General features: G+C 35.0%; 1 long non-coding RNA gene across 1 annotated transcript in view; it reads left to right on the top strand.

The window, feature by feature from the left end:
* LOC309830489 overlaps positions 1-22,722 on the top strand; it is a 141,548-nt gene that overhangs the window by 36,445 nt on the left and 82,381 nt on the right. Inside the window, exon 2 of the long non-coding RNA XR_014297488.1 lies at positions 2,794-2,984. This is a non-coding gene — a long non-coding RNA (uncharacterized lncRNA). The remainder of the gene's footprint in view (positions 1-2,793; positions 2,985-22,722) is intronic.

Below are 22,722 nucleotides of genomic sequence, written 5' to 3'. Positions count from 1 at the left end.
AGTTTTGTGTGTTTTGCAGTTACCCAATCCTATGTAATAAATGCAAGCACACTCCGTAGGGTTCTTTTAAGAAAAGAAAAAAAGCCCACAGAACTACTTTTCCAGTCACTGACATTTGAAATAAAGACATCCATTGGAGATATGGCAGGATTGGTTGCAGACCATTGCAATAAAGCGAGTCACATACTTTTTGGTTTCCCAGTAGGTATAAATTTATGTTTACATTACATTGTAGTCTATTAAGTAGTATTATGTCTAAAAAATCTACATACCTTAATTTAAAACTACTTTATTACATCATTTGAGCCTTCAGTAAGTCCTACTCTTTTTCCAGTAGTAACATCAAAGATCACTGATCACAGATCATCATAGCGAATATAACAGTAATGAAAAAGTTTGGAATATTGCAAGAATTACCAAAATGTGACACAGAGACACAAAGTCAGAAAAAAAATGCTGCCTACAGACTTGCTCAAAGCAGCGTTGCCACAAACCTTCAATTTATAAAAAACCAATATCTGCAAAGAGCAATAAAGCAAAGCCCAATAGAATGATGTATGCATTAGTCACTTGTGTATGAACACTGGCATCAAAAGATTTTTTTCACTAAGAAAAGGGTGGTATTTTTTGCAGACTGTATTTACTTCTCACTTTGCTTTTTTTTTTACTATTTGCAATATGACAATTATATCATGATTTTCAAGTTTAACACACACATATGAATACCTTAGCATATATATTAAAATAGTGTGTGTATATATGACAAATGTGATATAGTAGTTTCTGGGGTCAGAATCCTAGTTCTAACATTTACAGGTTGTGGAATCTTAGTCACTTGGCGTTGTCTCTGCCTCAGTTTCCTCATCTGTAAAATGTGGGTAGTAACAATGGTGATTAAATCAGTCAATGCATGTCTCACAATAAATGGTCCGTTAGTGTTAGCTATTATTGTTACTAATATTATTGATTCTATTATTATGATTACATAAGGTATGAAATGGAAAATAATATATTGAAAAGGAATTGGAACAATTCTCCATAAATTTTGCACACCAGGAGTAACTTTTAGAACCACATAGCTCTCACTTTTTAACATTTTTATTCAACAATTTCAAGTTATTATCATAATAATAGCACAAAAGTAAGTGTGTAAATATATTCTTTCAATTGTGAATTCAATTGTGAATCTCCTTGTTCCTTGATCATGTAGAATTCTATTTGAATGTTGTGCAAAGGTTAGTGCAAATAAAATATTGTGCAAAGGTTAGTGTTACTATTTTTTTAACATCTTTATTGGAGTATAATTGCTTTACAATGGTGTGTTAGTTTCTGCTTTATAACAAAGTGAATCAGCTATATATATGCATATATCCCCATATCTCCTCCATCTTGCGTCTCCCTCCCACCCTCCCTATCCCACCCTTCTAGTTGGTCACAAAGCACCGAGCCCATCTCCCTGTGCTATGAGGCTGCTTCCCACTAGCTATCTATTTTACATTTGGTAGTATATATAAGTCCATGCCACTCTCTCACTTAGACCCAGCAGTCCCACTACTGGGCATATACCCTGAGAAAACCATAATTCAAAAAGAGCCACGTACCACAATGTTCATTGCAGCTCTATTTACAATAGCCAGGACATGGAAGCAACCTAAGTGTCCATCAACAGATGAATGGATAAAGATGTGGCACATATATACAATGGAATATTACTCAGCCATAGAAAGAAACGAAATTGAGTTATTTGTAGTGAGGTGGATGGACCTAGAGTCTGTCATACAGAGTGAGGTAAGTCAGAAAGAGAAAAACAAATACCGTATGCTAACACATATACATGGAATCTAAAAAAAAAAAAAAAAAAAGGTTCTGAAGAACCTAGGGGCAGGACGGAAATAAAGACACAGACGTAGAGAATGGACTTGAGGACACGGGGAGGGGGAAGGGTAAGCTGGGATGAAGGTTAGTGTTACTATTAATTTGAGTCTAGTCATTGGTTTCAGTGTAAAATGATTAAAATCTATTAAGAACTAGTTATCTTCTATAGCACATCATTTGAGTAGAGCAAAGAGGAGTATAAATGGTACTGAAACTACTGCAATGTGATAATCACTGAGCCTGGACTGGTTCAACATCTTGATGTTTCGATTTCTTGATAAATCAGTCTCTAAGGTTCAGTTCATTCAGCGTGAGGCTACTTACCTGTTCAAAGTACATCACTTTTGTCTCCAGTTTTCATATTGGCTTCCTGTCAGGGTTTGCATTGATTTTAAAGTTTTATTGTTGACATTTAAAGCACTTACTAGCCTGATACCTTCTCATATTAATGATTTGCTTATCCCCATGGGACAAGGAAAAAATTTTGAGATCTTCTGCTAGCTGGATGTCAGTCTTAAATGTCACCTTGAGATTCAGAGTGCAAAGCCTTTTTGTGTTTTACTCATGTTCTTCTCGAGATCAGATAAGATGTTAGAAAGAAAATAACATATCTTTTCTAAAGGTCAGTGGGGCATCATGGAAAAATATATCGAGAACTTGATTTATCAAATTAGTGTATATTTTCAGATTTGTGACAGATCAAATTCCCCAGAAATGTTACAATAAAAAATTATATCTATGAAATGGAAATTATTGAAATATTCTTATTATTTAAACTTGGGAAACAAATGCTGTGTTCCTGAGTGAAAGAGTATTTTACTTGTTCTTATCTATGACAGTAAAAATTGTAATTTTATTTTTAAAGTTAGTCTCTTAAGGTACAATTTTTTTTTTTTTTTTTTTTTTTTTTTTTTGCAGTATGCAGGCCTCTCACTGCTGTGGCCTCTCCCATTGCGGAGCACAGGCTCCAGACGCGCAGGCTCAGCGGCCATGGCTCACGGGCCCAGCCGCTCCGCGGCATGTGGGATCCTCCCGGACCAGGGCACAAACTCGCATGCCCTGCATCGGCAGGCGGACTCCCAAGCACTGCGCCACCAGGGAAGCCTAAGGTACAATTTTTTAATATTCTAAGATATTTGTGATAAATTTTATAAATGGAAAACTTAAATCTTTTATAATCAACTATAAATAGATTTTTTGGATTTAATGTTTAATTATGAAGACTAGGTTATGCTGTGTGTTTGTGTTAGATAGCTTTGGTTAATTATTAATGCCAAGAGTACTCTAATTTTGGGTGTAGAAAATAACTGTTACATGTGAATATAAAGTGTTAAAATATAATATAGAAAATTAACTGTGTATGACTGCATAGTCATATAGTATATAAAAACATATAGCATTAATTCATGCTCTAGGCAAACCAATTTTTATGTCCTAGTATAGGCTCTAGAAGAAATCTCCTCTATCACTTACCTACCTACTTATCTACCTATTAGCTTGTTTTGTATCTTGGTCCAGTGCCTTGTCTGTCGTTTGCCATGTTGACATTTGATACTTGATAACGTACTATACATCTAACCTCTCTGCACATAAGGTAGAGTACAGAAAGTATTTTGAAAATTGAGTGCTAGGTAAATGTGACATATCACCATAATTTCACCATTTTTACTTCTACGAAGGAACATTTTGCCTATGAAAGCAACCTGACTTCAGAAGGTCTCCTTCCTACTTTGCCCTCTCTCTCACATCCTGTCTTTCTTCCTGTAGCTGTGTAATGGGATTCCTTCTGGTAGACATGGCAAAAGAAAAACTTTGAAAAACTTTAATATAGTGAAAATAAAACAAAATATCCCTCCTAGGACATTTTAAGTGAGGTCCTTTGTGGCTAGCGCAAATTAAAACATGTAAGGTGAAAGACAAAGTGTGTATTTATGGTTAAAAGATCTTCTTAAACTGTATGTAACCAAAAGCCCCCAAATATATACTTTTTATTATTTGAAATTCAATTTCTATTTTCTCATAATATGAATGACTTGATTTATAAAACAACTGGTTAGCCAATTTTTAACACAATTCATGGTATAATTTTCTTATGTTTGTAGATAAGTTTTATAGTATATGAGGAAAATATGTTTAACATATCTGACACTTTGGAATCCATTATCACTGAGAGATTTACTATGAACCACTTCATGACATAATATGTAAAATGCAAATGTTTCATATTGTTGATGCTGATTTAATGATGATATTGACAGTTTTGTGACTAAATCCCTAAGCAGAGGAAATACTGAAAATTTGATTTTTAGCAGGTTCTTTCTTTCTTTAAAATGCAACCCATGGGCTCAGCTATACAATTCAGTTTTAGAATATATTAAAAATACTAATGCAAAATGCAGCATATTTTGGCCTTTGGCTTTCTGTAATTATTCAGTTTAGCTGCCTCAACATTCTCATTTTGTCCTCCTTGGAGGACAATTTCTTTTTATATTTTATAAAATTATTTTTATTGTGTTTGCAGTTATATTCATTAGATTATTATTTGGGGGTTAAACCATGTAAAATTGTAGATATTTGACCTACAGATACATTATCTTGAGATTTAAAAAAAAAAAACATGTACCAAAAAGGCAGATTTTTAAAAAGCCTTTAATCCTTGACGGATGGCCAAACTTTAAATAAAAAATTATCTTCCTATATTAAAATGTATTATGTAATACATAATAAAGATAAAAGTACTTAAAACATTATCATATTAATTTATAGTACATTATTTATAATTTACAGTATAAAATTTATTCTCCATAAATATGCAATACTCCTTTTTGAAGGTTCACATTTTGACCACTTTTTCCTAGCAGCATATGACTTTGACTCTGTATTTTTTAGAACACAGATAGAAATTTAAATCTCAGACTTGAGATTTTCTGTACTTTGTAAGATCTGTACTGTAAGATTCTCTAAGAGGAAGCAGACTTCCTTGTTTCGCATCTTAATTTCTGACCTACAATTAGAGCTTATGTGTTTTCTGTTAATATAATAAATACCATTAGATCCCAAAACTCTTCAGTAATAATTTCTTATGAAACTCAAGTTCCTTGGGAATTATCTAGATATATGGCTTCCCCTGGGAAACTCCTTCAGGCTTCCATAACTGCACCTAATCAATTTTCAGGTCTTCCATAACTATCAACCAAATTAGGGGCAATTGGCTTTTTCTGAGGTATGGTTGCAGTCATCAGATTGGGTCTTATACATTTAGGTGTTAAGAACCTTAAATCTATTTGGTTCTTAAATAGGTACTCTAGACAGAAACAAATCATAAGCTTATTATAAAAATAAATGTAAAACTTGTTTTACTAAAGATTTGGGTTAAACTGCAGACCTATTTATTGCTATTTGTAAAGCAAAGTATACAACTCTGAGGACAGTTTATCAGCTCAGAAACCAGTAAGGTTACACTCTTGACATGTAAGAGTGGGAGGGGCTACTTTTGTTAATTTCATGTTGATTTTGTCTTGTTTTTATTTCCAATTTTGTTTTTATTGGTGCCTGTGCTAATTGAAATGACTGTCATCGCTTGCCCTAATAATCATACCCATTATTCCTCTCTCCATACTCCGAAGTCCAGTTACTAATATTATAGGCTTTGTCCTTGACACTCACATTCTCCTGGAAGATGGGAAAAGGCAAGCTTGTCTGTGGTCTATAATCATGTTTCTGCTCCCCTGCTCTGTCCCCCACCTTCAGCCTCACTTTCACCCCCAGGTTTCTGCACTGTTGATTTCAATGTTAGAGGATAGTTTTCTGGGTTTTTTTTTTTTTTGCTCATTTGGTGGACACTGAAGAAAAAGTTCTGACTTGGTTTTTTTTAAGACTCTGAAAAAGTAGATTTTTACATTGACAAACAAATTAAAATATTCTAAGAACTAGTGTGGAGGGAATGTGAATTATTCCACCCTGTAGGACAAATCACCCTGTAGGATAATAAACTTTTCTTTGCCTCCTTATCTCATGTCTTCCTCTCCTTTTTTTTTTGTGTCAATCACCAATACGTTCTGTTTGGGCTGCTGTAATAAAATTTCATAGACTGGGTGGCTTAAGCAACAGACATTTATTTTTCATGTTCTGGAGGCTGGGAAGTCCAAGATCAAGGAGGCAGCAGATTTGGTAGATTTTGTGTCTGGTGACAGTCCACTTCCTGGATCATAGGTGGCTATCTTCTCACTGTGTTCTCACATGGGAGAAGGGGGGAGAGGGCTCTCTGGGACTCTTTTATAAGAGCACTAATCTCATTCATGAAGGATCCACTTAATCACCTCCCAAAGGCCCCATCTCATAATACCATCATTTGGTTAGGATTTCAACAGATACATTTTGAGGGAGATATAAGCATTCAGTCCATTACACCAATTAAATTTAAAGTCATTGACTTTTTAAATTTTATTTTATTTATTTATTTATTTTTGGCTGCGTTGTGTCTTTGTTGCTGCACGGGTTTTCTCTAGTTGCAGCAACAAGGGGCTACTCTTCATTGTGGTGCGTGGGTTTCTCATCACGGTGGCTTCTCTTGTTGCGGAGCACTGGCTCTAGGCTCACGGGCTTCAGTAGTTGTGGTGCACAGGCTCAGTAGTTGTGGCTTGCAGGTTCTAGAGCACAGGCTCAGTAGTTGTGGTGCACGGGCTTAGTTGCTCCATGACATGGGGGATCTTCCCAGACCATGGATCGAATCCATGTCCCCTGCACTGGCAGGCGGATTCTTAACCACTGCACCACCAGGGAAGTCCCAAAATCATTGACTTTTATTCAGCTGCAAGACTAGTGAGTCTTCAGAACTGGACATATGTTGTTTCAAAGAATCTGGTCTAAATCTTACTGAGCATATAGGATTATATGAGAGGTAAAAACTGAGGAAAACAAAGGAAGAAGTAACTAAATCAATTTGGAGAACTGGGGAGTAATCAAAAAGGTACATTTCAGCTGAACTTTGAAAAGTAAGTCATATTTTGCCACGTGGAGTGGAGGAGTAGGGAAGTGGTTTCTAGGAGAGGGGATGCCACATGTGCAAAGGCACAGAAGCACGAAAGATCATGGCCCATTAGGGAACAAAAGGCATGGTTTTGGAGAGGCTGATGATGAAAGAATCGGGAATTAGAGGTGGAACCATTTTGGGTCATATGTGCTTTGTTTAATTTCTATCTTGAGGAGCTTTTGGTTTTCTGACTGACCATGAGTCTCATTTTCACATCAATGGGATTTGTGGCCTATATTGATATATGAATGTTATGGAAGTGAAAATATTGCTGTGTACAGACCACTATGAAAACTAATTACCATATTACTACTTGTAACTCTATGGGTGGAGGAGGTAATGCTTGGATATCACTTAAACGTCCCAAATTAGGGAAGTTGTGAAGTTAATCATGGTACATTCATGAAACAGAATATTATGAAATAATCTTAAAACAATGATTCTGACATTGAGAAGAATGGCAATAGCATATTGCACTGCTCAGTCACATAACTTATAAAGGGTAAATCATGGTTCAAAATTTAGTTCTTTTAATACCTAGTCCAGTTCTGCCCTACTAAACCATAAATATGAAATTTATACTTTAGTCGAATGTTTTTATTCATTTGTTCCACATTCATTAAATCACTGTTTACTCATGTTTTTCTATTGAATTATGGCATCTTTACATATAGGATACAGATATTAAAATATAGTAGCAAAAGATATGCTGAATATTGGTAGAATGGCATTATTAAACCTGTTTGAAATCTTATTGGTGCCACCAGGATTTTTTTTTCCTTCTAATTATCTTTCTGTTAGAGAATTCAGCATTTGGCACATGAGAGCTAAACAAGGAAAAGTCACCAAGCTTATTAAAATGAAAGATCCAAAGGACATTAGTAATCTAAGAAAAGACAACCTATGTTTAATTACTTATAAGAAATGCAAAATTTATATCCAACTCCCAAACAAAAGTAATTTGATGCAGGAATTCGCAAAAAAAAAAAATAAGCACTGTTAATCTACATGTAATTTATGTAAATCTGGAACTGCATTAGACTAATATGCCTTTGTAATTTTGTGAGGGTTAATGAAAATTAAAAAGGAAAAGCTTTTTTTTGTCAGTTTCCTTCTTCTGGCATAAGACTTGGTTAGAAACCTTGACAGGTGTGTTCATTCTTTTAGGTCACTGAGGAACCATTAAATGAATTACTGCTGCTGTGCACTTAACGTCACTAGAGGTTTAAATCATGAAAGCATGTTCCTGTAAGCCTGAATTATTCCCAGGGAATATTTCATAAGTATCATGATAAAATCCTTCCATTATTTTTGTTTCTTCTGGATAAGTTAATGAAGGGGCAACTTTAGAAAATAAGTGATCCTGTATTTTGTTGGTCATTTCTTTTGACCATGGTATTCTTTAGATTTTTGTGTATAAATTTCAAATACCTCAATGATGTTTTTCAGGAGGTCATATAGATGGCTATTTTATTAGAACAGCTCTATTGAAGTTATAACTGACGTGCAATAAACTACACATATTTAGAGTATATAGTTTGACATTTTGATGTATATGTACAACCATAAAACTAACTCCACAATCAAGAAAATGAAATATTAATCACACCCAAAGGCTTCTCAGGCCTCGTTGCAATTTATTCCTCCTGCCCTTATTTCTTTTCCCTAAGCAACCACTGATCTGTTTTCTGTTACTATTAGTTAGTTTGTATTTTCTAGAATTTTATATAATAGGAATCACACAATATGTACTCTCTTTGGTTTCTTTCCCTCAGCATAATTATTCTGAGATTTATCTATGTTTTTGTGTGTGTCAAGAATTCATTGCTTTTTATTGCTGAAAAATATTATAGATATAGTGCAATTTATTTATCTATTTACATGTTGTTGACATTTAGGATGCTTCCAGTTTGGGCTATTAACAACTGAATAGCTATGGGCATTTGTGTACAATTCTTTGTACAGAAATACATTTCCATTTCTCTTCAGTAAATACTTGAGTGTAATAGCTGTGTCATACGGTAGATATACGTTTGAGCTTTTCATGAAGGCCTTTATATTTACTTAGTCTTTTTATGGCACAGAATACGATCTTACTTGGTGCACTTCTTTTTTTTAACATCTTTATTGGAGTATAATTGCTTTACAATGGTGCGTTAGTTTCTGCTGTATAACAAAGTGAATCAGCTATACATATATATATATCCCCATATCTCCTCCCTCTTGCGTCTCCCTCCCACCCTCCCTATCCCACCCCTCTAGGTGGTCACAAAGCACTGAGCTGATCTCCCTGTGCTTTGCGGCTGCTTCCCACTAGCTGTCTATTTTACATTTGGTAGTGTGTATATGTCCATGCCACTCTCTCACTTCATCCCAGCTTACCCTTCCCCCTCCCCGTGTCCTCAAGTCCATTCTCTATGTCTGCGTCTTTACTCCTGTCCTGCCCTTAGGTTCTTCAGAACCAGTTTTTTTTTAGATTCCATATATATGTGTTAGCTTACGGTACGTGGTACACTTCTAACAGATGTTTATTCTACTTTTTCCTGGGTGGAGCATTCAGTAAATATGAAGTGGGTTAAAATGGTTGAAACGTTGTTCAAATATCCTATAACTTTACCAATTTCTGTGACTACTTTTTCTATCAATTATTGTGAGAGGAGTATGAAATTTTATACTAAAATTATAGATATGTCTATTTCTCTTTATAGTTTTATAGTTTTTGTTTCATGTGTTTTATTCATAATTATTTAGAAGTTGTATTCTCTGTATGAACTGACTCACATATTTTCAAATACATTTTGTCTAATATTAATATATACACTCCAGATTTCTTTTGATTACTGTTAACATGTTTTCCCATTCTTTTACTTTCAAGCTAGTTGTGTCTTTATATTTAAAGCAAGATCTCTTGTAGGCAGTATGAAGTGGGGTCTTCATTTTTTTTATCCATTCTGAAAAGCTCTATGTAGTGGTGTGTTTAGACCATTTACATTTAATGTGATTATTAATAAGACTAAGTTTAATTATAATACTTTCCTATTTTCTATTTATTTTTAATTTTCTTAATTCTCATTTTCTTTTTTTTCCTTGCCTTATTTTGGATTGAGTATTGTTTATAAGTTAATTTAATCTCCTTGGTTGGATTATTAACTCTCTCAGTGGTTGCTTCAGTGTTACTGTTCACATCTTTACCTTATCACAGCCTACACTCAAGTTATATTCTTCCCCTTTAGTATGACAACCTTCAAAATTATACTTCCATTTATCACATTCTAGATTTTGTGTTATATGTGTCATACATTTCACTTCTACATATGTTATATTTCTTTTGTTCTACATTAAATTTTTAAAATCGATGTAAATCATAATTTAAAAATCTTTTATATTACCCATGTAGTTACCATTTCTGATGCTCATCATTTGTGTAGATAGAGATATTCAACTGTTGTCATTTTCTTCTGCCTGAGGGAATTTCTACTACATATTTTTTGTCCGACAGATCTGCTGGAGATGAAGTTTGATTTTCATCTCTCTACATAAACTGTTCATTTATGTATTCCAGGTATAATAGCTGATTTATTGCTCTTTTCCATTAATTCTATTATCTGCAACATTTCTGGGTTGATTTTGATTGATTGATTTTTCTCCTCATATGGGCCACATTTTCTTGCCTTTTTGCATGCCTGGTAATTTTTTACTGGAGACAAGACATTGTGAATTTTACCTTATTGCGTAAAGATATTTTTTATAAATAACTCTTAAGCATTTTTTCTGGGATTCACCTAGCAGGAAGAGTTTAATTATTAATTTCAGATGTTGATTTTAAGCTTTGTTAAGCAGGGCCAGAATAACATTTCATACAAGCCTAACTTTTCCCACTATTGAAACAAAACCCTTCTGGGTATTCTCCCCAGTACCCCCAAATCATGAGATTTTCCACTATGGCTAATGGGAGCAGGAACTCTTCTCAGCCGTGTGAGATATCCAGAGATTGGTCTCTCAAATCTTTTCTAGTCATTCTTTTACCAGCTTCAGTAGTTCCTTCACACATATGCAGTGATGAATATTCAGCTAAAGCCTCAAAAGGCCCTTTGAAGATACTTGGAGCTCTCTCTGTCACTGTCTCTCTTTCTCAAGAATCATTCTTGAGTACTTAAGAAATTTTAAGAGAATGGATTTTAAGGCACAGAAGTATCATAAAGTAGAAATATTCTAATATAATAGTAATTTATTTCTGTACAAAAGGCCCAGAAGAAAATCATTTATTAATTTCTTTCGGTCAATATATACTACTAAATACAAACTATTACTTGATACTGTTCTAAGTATTGTGTAGATATATGAGGTGATATTTTAGCTCAAATAGCTACAATATGATATAAATGCACAAAAGCAGTGGAAATGTTTCACTCTAGGAAATTACGGGAAACTGTATTACCTCAGAACACACACACAGATACACGCTTTTCAATCAAGCTTATATTTACATCCTGGCTTTTCCATTTACTAGTGACAATACATAAAAATCAATTAGCGAATACTTTGCCTTGACATCTTATATTCCAGTGGTAAACAGTGAATTAATGAACTAGAAATATATAATATACCATATATTTTAAAGCTCTATGAAAAAATAAAACTGGGTAAGAAGGATAGGGAGTAAGGAAGGTTAAAGTATGTGGTAGGTGCTTTTTTTTACAGTTTCCAGAGAAGACCTTGTGATAATTATGTCATTTGAGCAGTGTCTAACGGAGGTAAGGAAGTGAGTCAGTTAGATATTTGGGTGAAGGGAGTTCAGGAGAAGGAAACAGCAAGTAAAATACTCTGAGGTAATGGCAAGTTTGATGTATTTGAGATAAAGGAAGAGTCCCATATGGTAAAGGAGGAAGAGAATAGGCAATAAAGTGAGAAAGTCATCTAAGACGTTATAGGCCATTTTAAGGACTCTATAACTGTGCTGAATGTTGGGCAGGTGTTTTTGGTAGATATTGAAACTATAGGGATGAATAAGACTTACATATTTCCTAATGTCAGAGGATTTAAAACCAATCAAAGAACTCAGTAAATCCTCCGTCTCCAGATGTTACTTAAAAGATTCAGAGATGATAAGTAAATTTAAAGTAAATTATTTAAGTAAATTTAGTAATTCCATATACCTACTAAGAACAAAACTTATATTTGAATTCATCATTTTAATCAAGAAACCCTATTATGTTGAGTTATTTCACTCCAAACACAGGTCACATTCATGGATAATTACCTATTTTCTATCATTCCTCAATTCTTGTCAGCCATAGTTGTCTTCCTTTATTATCCAAAATAAGATTGCATCCCCCAAAACCTGCCTAATCCAAATTGATGCACCTATTTGCAGATCTTGGACTATATATTAAGTCCTAATAATTGTAGAATATGGAACAGAATCTAGAGATAATCTGAAAAAGATTCAGGTATATTGAGTTTAGTGTGTGGGGTAGCACACAAACCACTGGATCATGTATCTTTCAGAATCTTTTCTGTTGTAAACCTAAATCTGGGCTTTTGAATATAAAGCCAAGAATTTTTTTCATTATTTCTCAAACTCATTAAAAGAATGAAAGATACTGAGAAGATATATTTTAATCTTCAAGTTCCTTACAACTGATAGCAGATAATATTGGGTCCATGGTGGGAAATATTTCTTCCAGAAATATTTCTTCAAGTGCATCAATTATAGTCACATTTTGTGGGATGAATTGGAAGATTGGCATTGACATATATACACTAATATGTATAAGATAGATAACTAATAAAGAAAAATTATAGTCACGTTTCTTTTCTACTGGAGGTGCCTCTTACCTATAGGAGCTTTGGCATATGGTAGGATAGAAACAATACTTGTGCAACAAAAGCACATTCTATTGGACAACTTGATTGGGAGTGTTACATTTGTAAGCACTCTTCACACAAAATTTGCCAGGGAATAATGAATAATCTGTCTTACAGTCTTACAGTGACATACAGTACTACTGGGTCACACAGTTTCTTGAAGTCCCAGAATGCCTTTCACCTCAGAGTTACCAGGGAGAGACAATGAATCTTCCAATCTTTGAGTCCTTTGTTCCTGGCCATGCACTGTGCTCTTACACCTCTTCTGGATTTGGCCACTTCAAATCTCTCTCAGCTATTCCACAAATTACTTCTGTCATATCTTCTTCTAGTTGTATTTTTCCTGGATAATCAATGAAGTGAATGTTCTCCTTTCCCATTTCTCTTCAGGGTCATAAATATTCACAGACTCATTTTCTTTAGGGATCCAAACACTTCTAGCTTCACTTTACAATTTCTTTGTCCCCCACCCCGGGTCATCACTGCTCCTACCTACAGCCCAGGTGGAAGGAAACATGCCTCTCAGAACACAAAATGTGTGTGCCTGGTGCCCGTTTCCATGCACATGGCATGGGGTAGGGTTAGAGATAGGCCAAGGGAACAACACCCTTTTCTTCATTTTTAGTTAATTTCTTACAAAGCTTGTAACTAGAGCTTCCATAATGGCCAAATTGTTTCTTGGTCTTAAAATTTGGGCATTTATTTGTAGACATTATTTTTCTTCAAAAATTAACAGAAAACTATCATTTTTTCTTCTAGAGTAAGCAACTCTTTTTACATGTAAATTATTAATATGCAAAATGAACATCCTACAGTAAAGTTTATGCTTCTAAACTATTTTCATTTCAAGTATAGTTTTATCAAAAAGAGGACTATGTATTTTCTGGAATACTACCAGTTATGTTTTATATGAAATCTTTTTGAGATTTGGGGTTTGGTGACCAATTTGATATGGTCTGTGATAGATCAAGGGTGATTTAGAATATTTAGGGCAATGCATTGGCATTTGTGTTAAAAAAAATTGTTAAAGGTGTTCAGCAATACTTTTGACTGGGTTGATTTCATAGGAGGAATCCTTTCTATTGGATCCTAAAGGACAGGTAGACTTCTAAAGTCAGACATGGAAAGGAGCAGGCCCTTCAAGGACCAGGGTTCTTTTCAGCCTTACTTTTCAGTTTCTTTAAATTACATGAGAGAAAATTTGCCTTAGTTTCAGCATCAAGAAGCAAGAATCTAAGACAGCTTCCAGAGGTTAAAATATTTTTTCTGACACTTCAAGAACCAAAGACAACATGTCTTTGAGTCATTTTAGTTATAAATGGAAAAATCAGAACACTATTCCACCTATCTGGAGAAAAACATCCCTATAAAGTAAGATGGAAACATATAAATTTCATCTTTCATGTCTTACAGACTAAATTTATACTTATCAATGTAAGTATTATACATTTATGCACTTTAATCATCTTTTTAAAAATATTTTATGGAGTAAGCAAAAATCAATCATATATTTATAAAAAAGCCAAAGCAACTCTGGGATGCTTGTTGCATGCATATGGCATCTGAGGGTTATTTCTTATAGTCTTAATAGGTTTTTATGCTTATAGTAACTTGATACTCAATTTTCTTTTTCATTTTTGGTTTCAAAAAGAGACAACTAAATGACTTTTACCTATGAAGTCTTTGATATTTAAAATGTTTAATGTCAATCATTAAAAGAATAAGGTGGTGGTTTGGCACTGATTTATAAAGAGATGTTTGTGACTTTTTTGAATTTTTAAAAAAATTTTTTATTATTATTTTTTGACTGTGTTGGGTCTTCATTGTTGTGCGTGGGCTTTTCTGTAGTTGCGGCAAGTGGAGGATACTCTTCGTTGAAGTGCACAGGCTTCTCATTGCAGTGGCTTCTCTTGTTGTGGAGCAAGGGCTCTAGGCGTGCGAGCTTCAGTACTTGCGGCTCACGGGCTCAGTAGTTGTGGCTCGCGTGCTGTAGAGCGCAGGCTCAGTAATTGTGGCACACAGGCTTAGTTGCTCCACAGCATGTGGGATCTTCCCGGACCAGGGCTTGAACCTGTGTCCCCCGCATTGGCAGGCGGATTCTTAACCACTGTGCCACCAGTGAAGCCCGAATTTTTTTTTAAGTTACATAAAATGTTTATCTACATCACTCTTCCATTTCTTGTTCTTGGTATTTTTATATCCCATGATTACTATGTAGTAATGCTTATTCTAACGTATATCCTTTATGAAATATAAGCTTACACGTCGGTCTTATGAGAACTAGTAGATTTTTTTTTCAGGAAATGTATTATTTCTGAAACATATAAATCTATAATATCACTCTTCTCATTGGTAGGTAGACTTCCTAGAGAGTAAGTACAGGTATAGGGGTTCAAATTCATGTACAACTTAGAAGACCTATTTATAGGCTGATGCGAGGTGCCTTTGGGAAGGGAATTGGTCTATTTCTCCTAAGTTTAATGCTAAGTTCATTTCATAAAGCAGCATGAATAAGCCCTCAACTCTTAATGAAATAAACGTGCACGTTGAGGAAGCGTCAGCTCATTTGTCACTTTTAGCAAACTTGAACACTTGGAGGGTTGAAAATATTTCTATGTCCCAGTCTTAGATGCATTATAAAACTGGTCTTCAGAATGAAGTTAATGGAACATGATTCACCCTGTTGGGTTATCAACATGCAGATTCCTGGGTTCGCTCCAGGTCTTTTGATTCAAATGTCAGTGAGTGGGGACCCTGGAATTTGCATTTTGAGTAAGCTCCCCAGGTGCTTCATGGGCCTTCTGAAGAAAGAGATTTGACACACTTCTCAGGTTTATTTGCCTTCTAAAATAACATTTGAGCTTAAATGTGAAAAATCGATGGGGATTTGGATGAAAATCTTGGGAAATTACACTATATATGGTATCTTGGGTATTTAGGAACTGGGAACTTACATCTATGGAATGTCTACGTACTGGATGCTTTGTACATGTCATTGAATATAACCCTAACCACAATCTTTTGGAGATAGGTATTATCATATCAGCTTTATGGATGAGAGAACAGGCTCAAAGATGTTAAATAACTTTACCAGAGTTACACAGGTAATGACTGGAAAATAAACAAGTTAAATCTAGTTACATCAAAGTTTCCACTATGTGGGAAGTCCAGCTGCTGGCTTGGATGGGGCAGAAGATGGAACAGAGAAAGCAATACTTTTTTGAAACAAACTCATGCTATATAGTAAGATTTGCTCTATAGGTTAATAAACAAAATGATAAGGAAGAAATTCTTACATCAGCTTCACAGGTGAGACACAAAGAGGTTAGGTAACTTGTTGATAAACACATTTATTCATACATTTATTTATTTATATATTAAATGGTTACAAGGGATTAGATATGAGGTGGAAAAAAGTATGCCTTGGGTCTGCCCCCATGGAGTTCACAGACTAGTTTAAGAGACAAAGAGATAAATTGACTTATACTATAATTTGTGATAAATTCTACAAGAAAAAAAATAACAGGAGAAATGTAATTTAAATTTGGGACTCAAAGAGGGCTTATCCAGAGAAGTGACATTTGAGCTAAGATATAAAGTATGAGGAAGATTAGCAAAGTCAAGAGTGAGAGGAAAAGCATTCCAGGTAGAGGGAATACCATGAGAAAGTCTATGAGGCAGAAAAGAATTGGTCCTTTAGGAACTGAAAGAAGGACAGTGTGGCCAGCCTAGAGGACAAGGTGTGAGTAGTACAATATGATGCTGGAATCAGTGACCAGATCACTGAGTCCTTTGATGGTAAAATAAAAGATTTGGGGCAATTTTTCACTGTTAAAACAGATGGAAAAAGAGAGTACAATTTACATTTTAAAAGATTATTCTGAGTGTTGTGTACAGAGGCCAGCTTGGTTATGGAGTAGTTCAAATGAGAAAGGTTGGATAAGACCAACTGAGAGTGGCAACAGAGATGTAGAAATGGAGAGTACTTTAAAAAAATACATGTGAATTCAGAATCATCCGAGCTTCATACTGGATGAGCGAGGACATCAGGACAAAGCTTATGTTGAAAATGATTCCTAATGAATCATATGAAAATATATACATGTGGTCTTTTTGAGCACAAAGATGGTATTTTAATCCATGGCCATCAAGGAGCTCCCATAAGGAGACAGTGTAGAATGAGAAACAAAGTTAAGCAGGAAAGGAGTGAGGAAGTGAGACTGAGCTGGAGAAGCCAGAGGAATAGAAATTAGAACAGTGATGGTGTCATGGAAACAAAGAACAGCGAGAATTTCCAGGATGGGATGGGCAGTTTTGTCTTGGGTTTCAGAGAGGGCTGACAAGATGAGGAGTGAAGTGGTCTCCATATGGTCCAACCCAATGGACAGTTTTCAGGCCTATTCTCCTTCTGAAAATCTTGGCAGTAAAAGTGTATAGGGAATCGGGTAAAATTTGGAGATTGAGAATTGGGGAAGACACTTTTAGACAGAACATAGTAGAGCATATTCAAATAATAATGGGAAGGGTACAGAAAGTGGGAAGATTGATGATCTGGAAAAATAACAGGTAAAGGAAAAAGAAATATTTTTGAGAAGATAGGAACATGTGGAGGACCTATGACAGAAGAAGGGATACTTTTTCTCTTTTGCAATTTTTAAAAATAATTTTATTGAAGTATAGTTAACTTACAATGTTGTGTTAATTTCTGATGTACAGCAAAGTGATTCAGTTATACACACACACACACACACACATATATATATATATAAAATCTTTTTCATTTCCTTTTCTATTATGCTTTGTTACCTGCGCTCTACCATAGGACCTCGCTGTTTACCCATCCTATGTGTAATAGTTTACATCTGCTAATCCCAAACTCCCAGTCCTTCCCTTTCCCACCCACCCTCCCCCTTGGGAACCACAAGTCTGTTCTCTGTATCTGTGAGTCTGCTTCTGTTTCATAGATATGTTCATTTGTGTCGTATTTTGGATTCCACATATAAGTGATATCATATGGTATTTGTCTTTCTCTTTCTGACTTACTTCACTTAGTATGATAATCTCTAGTTGCATCCATGTTGCTGCAAATGGCATTATTTCGTTCCTTTTTATAGCTGAGTAGTATTCCATTGTATATATGTACCACAACTTCTTTATCCATTCCTCTGTCGATGGACATTTAGGTGGTTTCCACGTCTTGGCTACTTGTGAATAGTGCTGCTATGAACATAGGGGTGCATGCATCTTTTTGAATTATAGCTTTGTCCAGGTATATGCCTAGGAGTTTGATTGCTGGATAATATGGCAACTCTATTTTTAGTTTTTTGAGGAACCTCCATACTGTCTTCCATAGTGGCTGCACCAATTTCATTCCCACCAACAGTGTAGGAGGGTTCCCTTTTCTCTGCACCCTCTTTGCATTTTTTATTTGTAGACTTTTTAGTGATGGCCATTCTGACCAGTGTGAGGTGGTACCTCATTGTAGTTTTGATTTGCATTTCTCTAATAATTAGTGATGATGAGCATCTTTTCTTGTGCCTATTGGCCATCTGTACGTCTTCTTTGGAGAAATGTCTATTTAGATCTTCTGCCCATTTTTCAGTTGGGTTATTTGTTTTTTTGTTGTTAAGTTGTATGAGCTGTTTGTATGTCTGAGAAATTAAGCCCTTGTCGATCGCATCATTTGCAAATATTGTCTCCCATTCTGTGGGTTGTCTTTTCATTTTGTTTATGGTTTCCTCTGCTGTGTAAAACATTTTAAGTTTGATTAGGTCCCATTTGTTTATTTTGTTTTTATTTCTACTGCTTTGGAGACTGACCTAAGAAAACATTTGTATGATTTATGTCAGAGAATGTTCTGCTATATTCTCTTCTAGGAGTTTTATGGTGTCATGTCTCATAGTTAAGTTTTTAAGCCATTTTGAGTTTATTTTTGTGTATGGTATGAGGGTGTGTTCTAACTTCATTGATTTGCATGCGGCTGTCCAATTTTCCCAATACTACTTGCTGAAGAGACTTTTTCCCCATTGTATATTGCCTCCTTTGTCAAAGATAGTTGACCATACGTGTGTGGGTTTATTTCTGGGCTCTCTGTTCTGTTCCATTGATCCATATTTCTATTTATGTGCCAGTACCACACTGTTTTGATTACTGTAGGTTTGTATTATTGACTGAAATCTAGGAGGATTATTCCTCCTGCTTTGTTCTTTTTCCTCAGGATTGCTTTGGAAATTCTGAGTCTTTTATGGTTCCATGTAAATTTTATGATTATTTGTTTTAACACTTTTTCATTTTTAATGAGAGAGAATGATAAATGAGATGATGATAGCTAACACTACTTTTTTGCTGTATGCTGTACCCTTCTCTGATGTATATATACATGTGTGTATGTTATTATATGATACAAATACATTATGTTATATTTATATATATTAATTAAATTAATATAATGTATGAATCTTTCTAATAACCTTGTAAGATTGGTATTATCATCATTTCATACATGGGACACAAAAAGTATAAGCACTTTGCCCAGGTTCCACAGCTAGTAAATGATGAAATGGGATTTGACCCAGAGCCTAAGCTCAAAACTGCAGACCTATACATAGAGAACCCTAAAGATGCTACCAGAAAACTACTAGAGCTAATCAATGAATTTGGTAAAGTGGCAGGATACAAAATTAATGCACAGAAATCTCTGGCATTCCTATATACTAATGATGAAAAATCTGAAAGTGAAATCAAGAAAACACTCCCATTTACCATTGCAACAAAAAGAATAAAATATCTAGGAATAAACCTACCTAAGGAGACAAAAGATCTGTATGCAGAAAATTATAAGACACTGATGAAAGAAATTAAAGATGATACAAATAGATGGAGAGATATACCATGTTCTTGGATTGGAAGAATCAACATTGTGAAAATGACTCTACTACCCAAAGCAATCTATAGATTCAATGCAATCCCTATCAAACTACCACTGGCATTTTTCACAGAACTAGAACAAAAAATTTTGCAATTTGTATGGAAACACAAAAGACCCCGAATAGCCAAAGCAATCTTGAGAAAGAAAGAAGGAACTGGAGGAATCAGGCTCCCTGACTTCAGACTATACTACAAAGCTACAGTTATCAAGACGGTATGGTACTGGCACAAAAACAGAAAGATAGATCAATGGAACAGGATAGAAAGCCCAGAGATAAACCCACGCACATATGGTCACCTTATCTTTGACAAAGGAGGCAGAAATGTACAGTGGAGAAAGGACAGCCTATTCAATAAGTGGTGCTGGGAAAACTGGACAGCTACATGTAAAAGTATGAGATTAGATCACTCCCTAACACCATACACAAAAATAAGCTCAAAATGGATTAAAGACCTAAATGTAAGGCCAGAAACTATCAAACTCTTAGAGGAAAACATAGGCAGAACACTCTATGACATAAATCACAGCAAGGTCCTTTTTGACCCACCTCCTAGAGAAATGGAAATAAAAACAAAAGTAAACAAATGGGACCTAATGAAACTTAAAAGCTTTTGCGCAGCAAAGGAAACCATAAAGAAGACCAAAAGACAACCCTCAGAATGGGAGAAAATATTTGCAAATGAAGCAACTGACAAAGGATTAATCTCCAAAATTTATAAGCAGCTCATGCAGCTTAATAACAAAAAAACAAACAACCCAATCCAAAAATGGGCAGAAGACCTAAATAGACATTTCTCCAAAGAAGATATACAGACTGCCAACAAATACATGAAAGAATGCTCAACATCACTAATCATTAGAGAAATGCAAATCAAAACTACAATGAGATATCATCTCACACCAGTCAGAATGGCCATCATCAAAAAATCTAGAAACAATAAATGCTGGAGAGGGTGTGGAGAAAAGGGAACCCTCTTACACTGTTGGTGGGAATGTAAATTGATACAGCCACTGTGGAGAACAGTATGGAGGTTCCTTAAAAAGCTACAAATAGAACTACCATATGACCCAGCAATCCCACTACTGGGCATATACCCTGAGAAAACCATAATTCAAAAAGAGTCATGTACCAAAATGTTCATTGCAGCTCTATTTACAATAGCCCAGAGATGGAAACAACCTAAGTGTCCATCATCGGATGAATGGATAAAGAAGATGTGGCACATATATACAATGGAATATTACTCAGCCATAAAAAGAGACGAAATTGAGCTATTTGTAATGAGGTGGATAGACCTAGAGTCTGTCATACAGAGTGAAGTAAGTCAGAAAGAGAGAGACAAATACCGTATGCTAACACATATATATGGAATTTAAAAAAAAAAAAGTCATGAAGAACCTAGGGGTGAAACAGGAATAAAGACACAGACTTACTAGAGAATGGACTTGAGGCTATGGGGAGGGGGAAGGGTAAACGGTGACAAAGCGATAGAGAGGCATGGACATATATACACTACCAAGCGTAAGGTAGATAGCTAGTGGGAAGCAGCCGCATAGCACAGGGAGATCAGCTCGGTGCTTTGTGACCGCCTGGAGGGGTGGGATAGGGAGGGTGGGAGGGAGGGAGACCCAAGCTGGAAGAGATATGGGAATGTATGTATATATATAGCTGATTCATTTTGTTGTGAAGCTGAAACTAACATACCATTGTAGAGCAATTATACTCCAATAAAGATGTTAAAAAAAAAAAAAAGAATTCAGTAAAAGTATATTCTCAATATTTGTATGTCTAGTCAACTCTGAGGTCAAGTACCCAAATGGTTTATTTTTGCATCCCTCTCAGCACTTGGAAAAAAAAAAAAAAAAAAGAAACTGCAGACCTGCTGGAAGGAAGGTGAATCCCTTCTTGTCTGATAACTTCTTCCTACATGATGTATAAGGCAAAGTTATCAACTGAAGAATGCAGGGATAGTGGTGGTAAAGGACATAAAGGGAGATCATTAAATGTATGAAATAATGATTAGAGACAATGGAAGAGTAAACTTACAGGACTGTGGTGAGATTTTCAGGTGGTGGTAAGCACTCATTTGAGTTTTGTGAGAACAAATTTATAGTGATACCAGTCTGCTTGGTTTTGTGATCGAACCCCTTCTATAATATGCTGAATGAGTCCAGAAAAAAGGAAGTGGATAGTTGGGTTCATTAGGGTTAGAATGGTTTTGTTTTTGTTTTGTTTTGGCAAGGAAGTTGATGATATTTGCAAAGAAAGTTGAGGATATTTGCAAAGGAATAGCAAATCAAGAATGTAAATCTAAATCTATCTACATTTTATTCACCTTCACTGCATTGCCAACAGGAATTACTGGATTACTATGGTTAAGCAAACAATTACTAACAGTGCATCAAACTCTGATTCTGTAAGACTGAAACTGGAAGAAAGTATTTAAAGGGAGAAAACAAAAATCCTATGTGGCTAGTTACTTGAAATATAGTAATATGCTCTGTTTTGGCAAGTAATGGAGATTCTTCTAATTTGCAAAAGTACCTTCTGAACACACCTGCATTTGGAGAATCTTTTAGGATTGCTAATAATGTTCTTCCCCAGGTACATTGCTGAGATTTCCTGTATTTTTCCCGAAACATTTAACTTTTGAAGCAAAGTGCATTTTTCCTATACATTTGCTGTATTTTTCCTTAAATTCTTTATTTCCTTAAAACTATTTCCAATATCTGCTTTATCCTTGTTAATGGACACTAACAGATTTACAATTTCATGGAAATTAATGTTGATTAAAATAGATTTTCTATCATTTATATAGGAAAGACATGATACATAATTGCTCGTAAAATTTAAGAAGCAATGATGTGTAAATTGATTCCTTTAAGAGAAATGTGCTGTTTTAAGGTCACTATTTCATGCATGCATCATTCGTTACCCATGGTGACACTATATTGCCTATTTCAAGTTATCTCAAAGCCAGAAACAAATAAAGAGCTAGACCTAAGCTGGTGAGAAATG

This window comes from Grampus griseus, assembly GCF_964374135.1.
Source record: "Grampus griseus genome assembly, chromosome: 11".
Classification (NCBI taxonomy): domain Eukaryota; kingdom Metazoa; phylum Chordata; class Mammalia; order Artiodactyla; family Delphinidae; genus Grampus; species Grampus griseus.
Note: the sequence above shows the minus strand (reverse complement) of the source record. Positions and strands in the feature narration are given on the sequence as shown.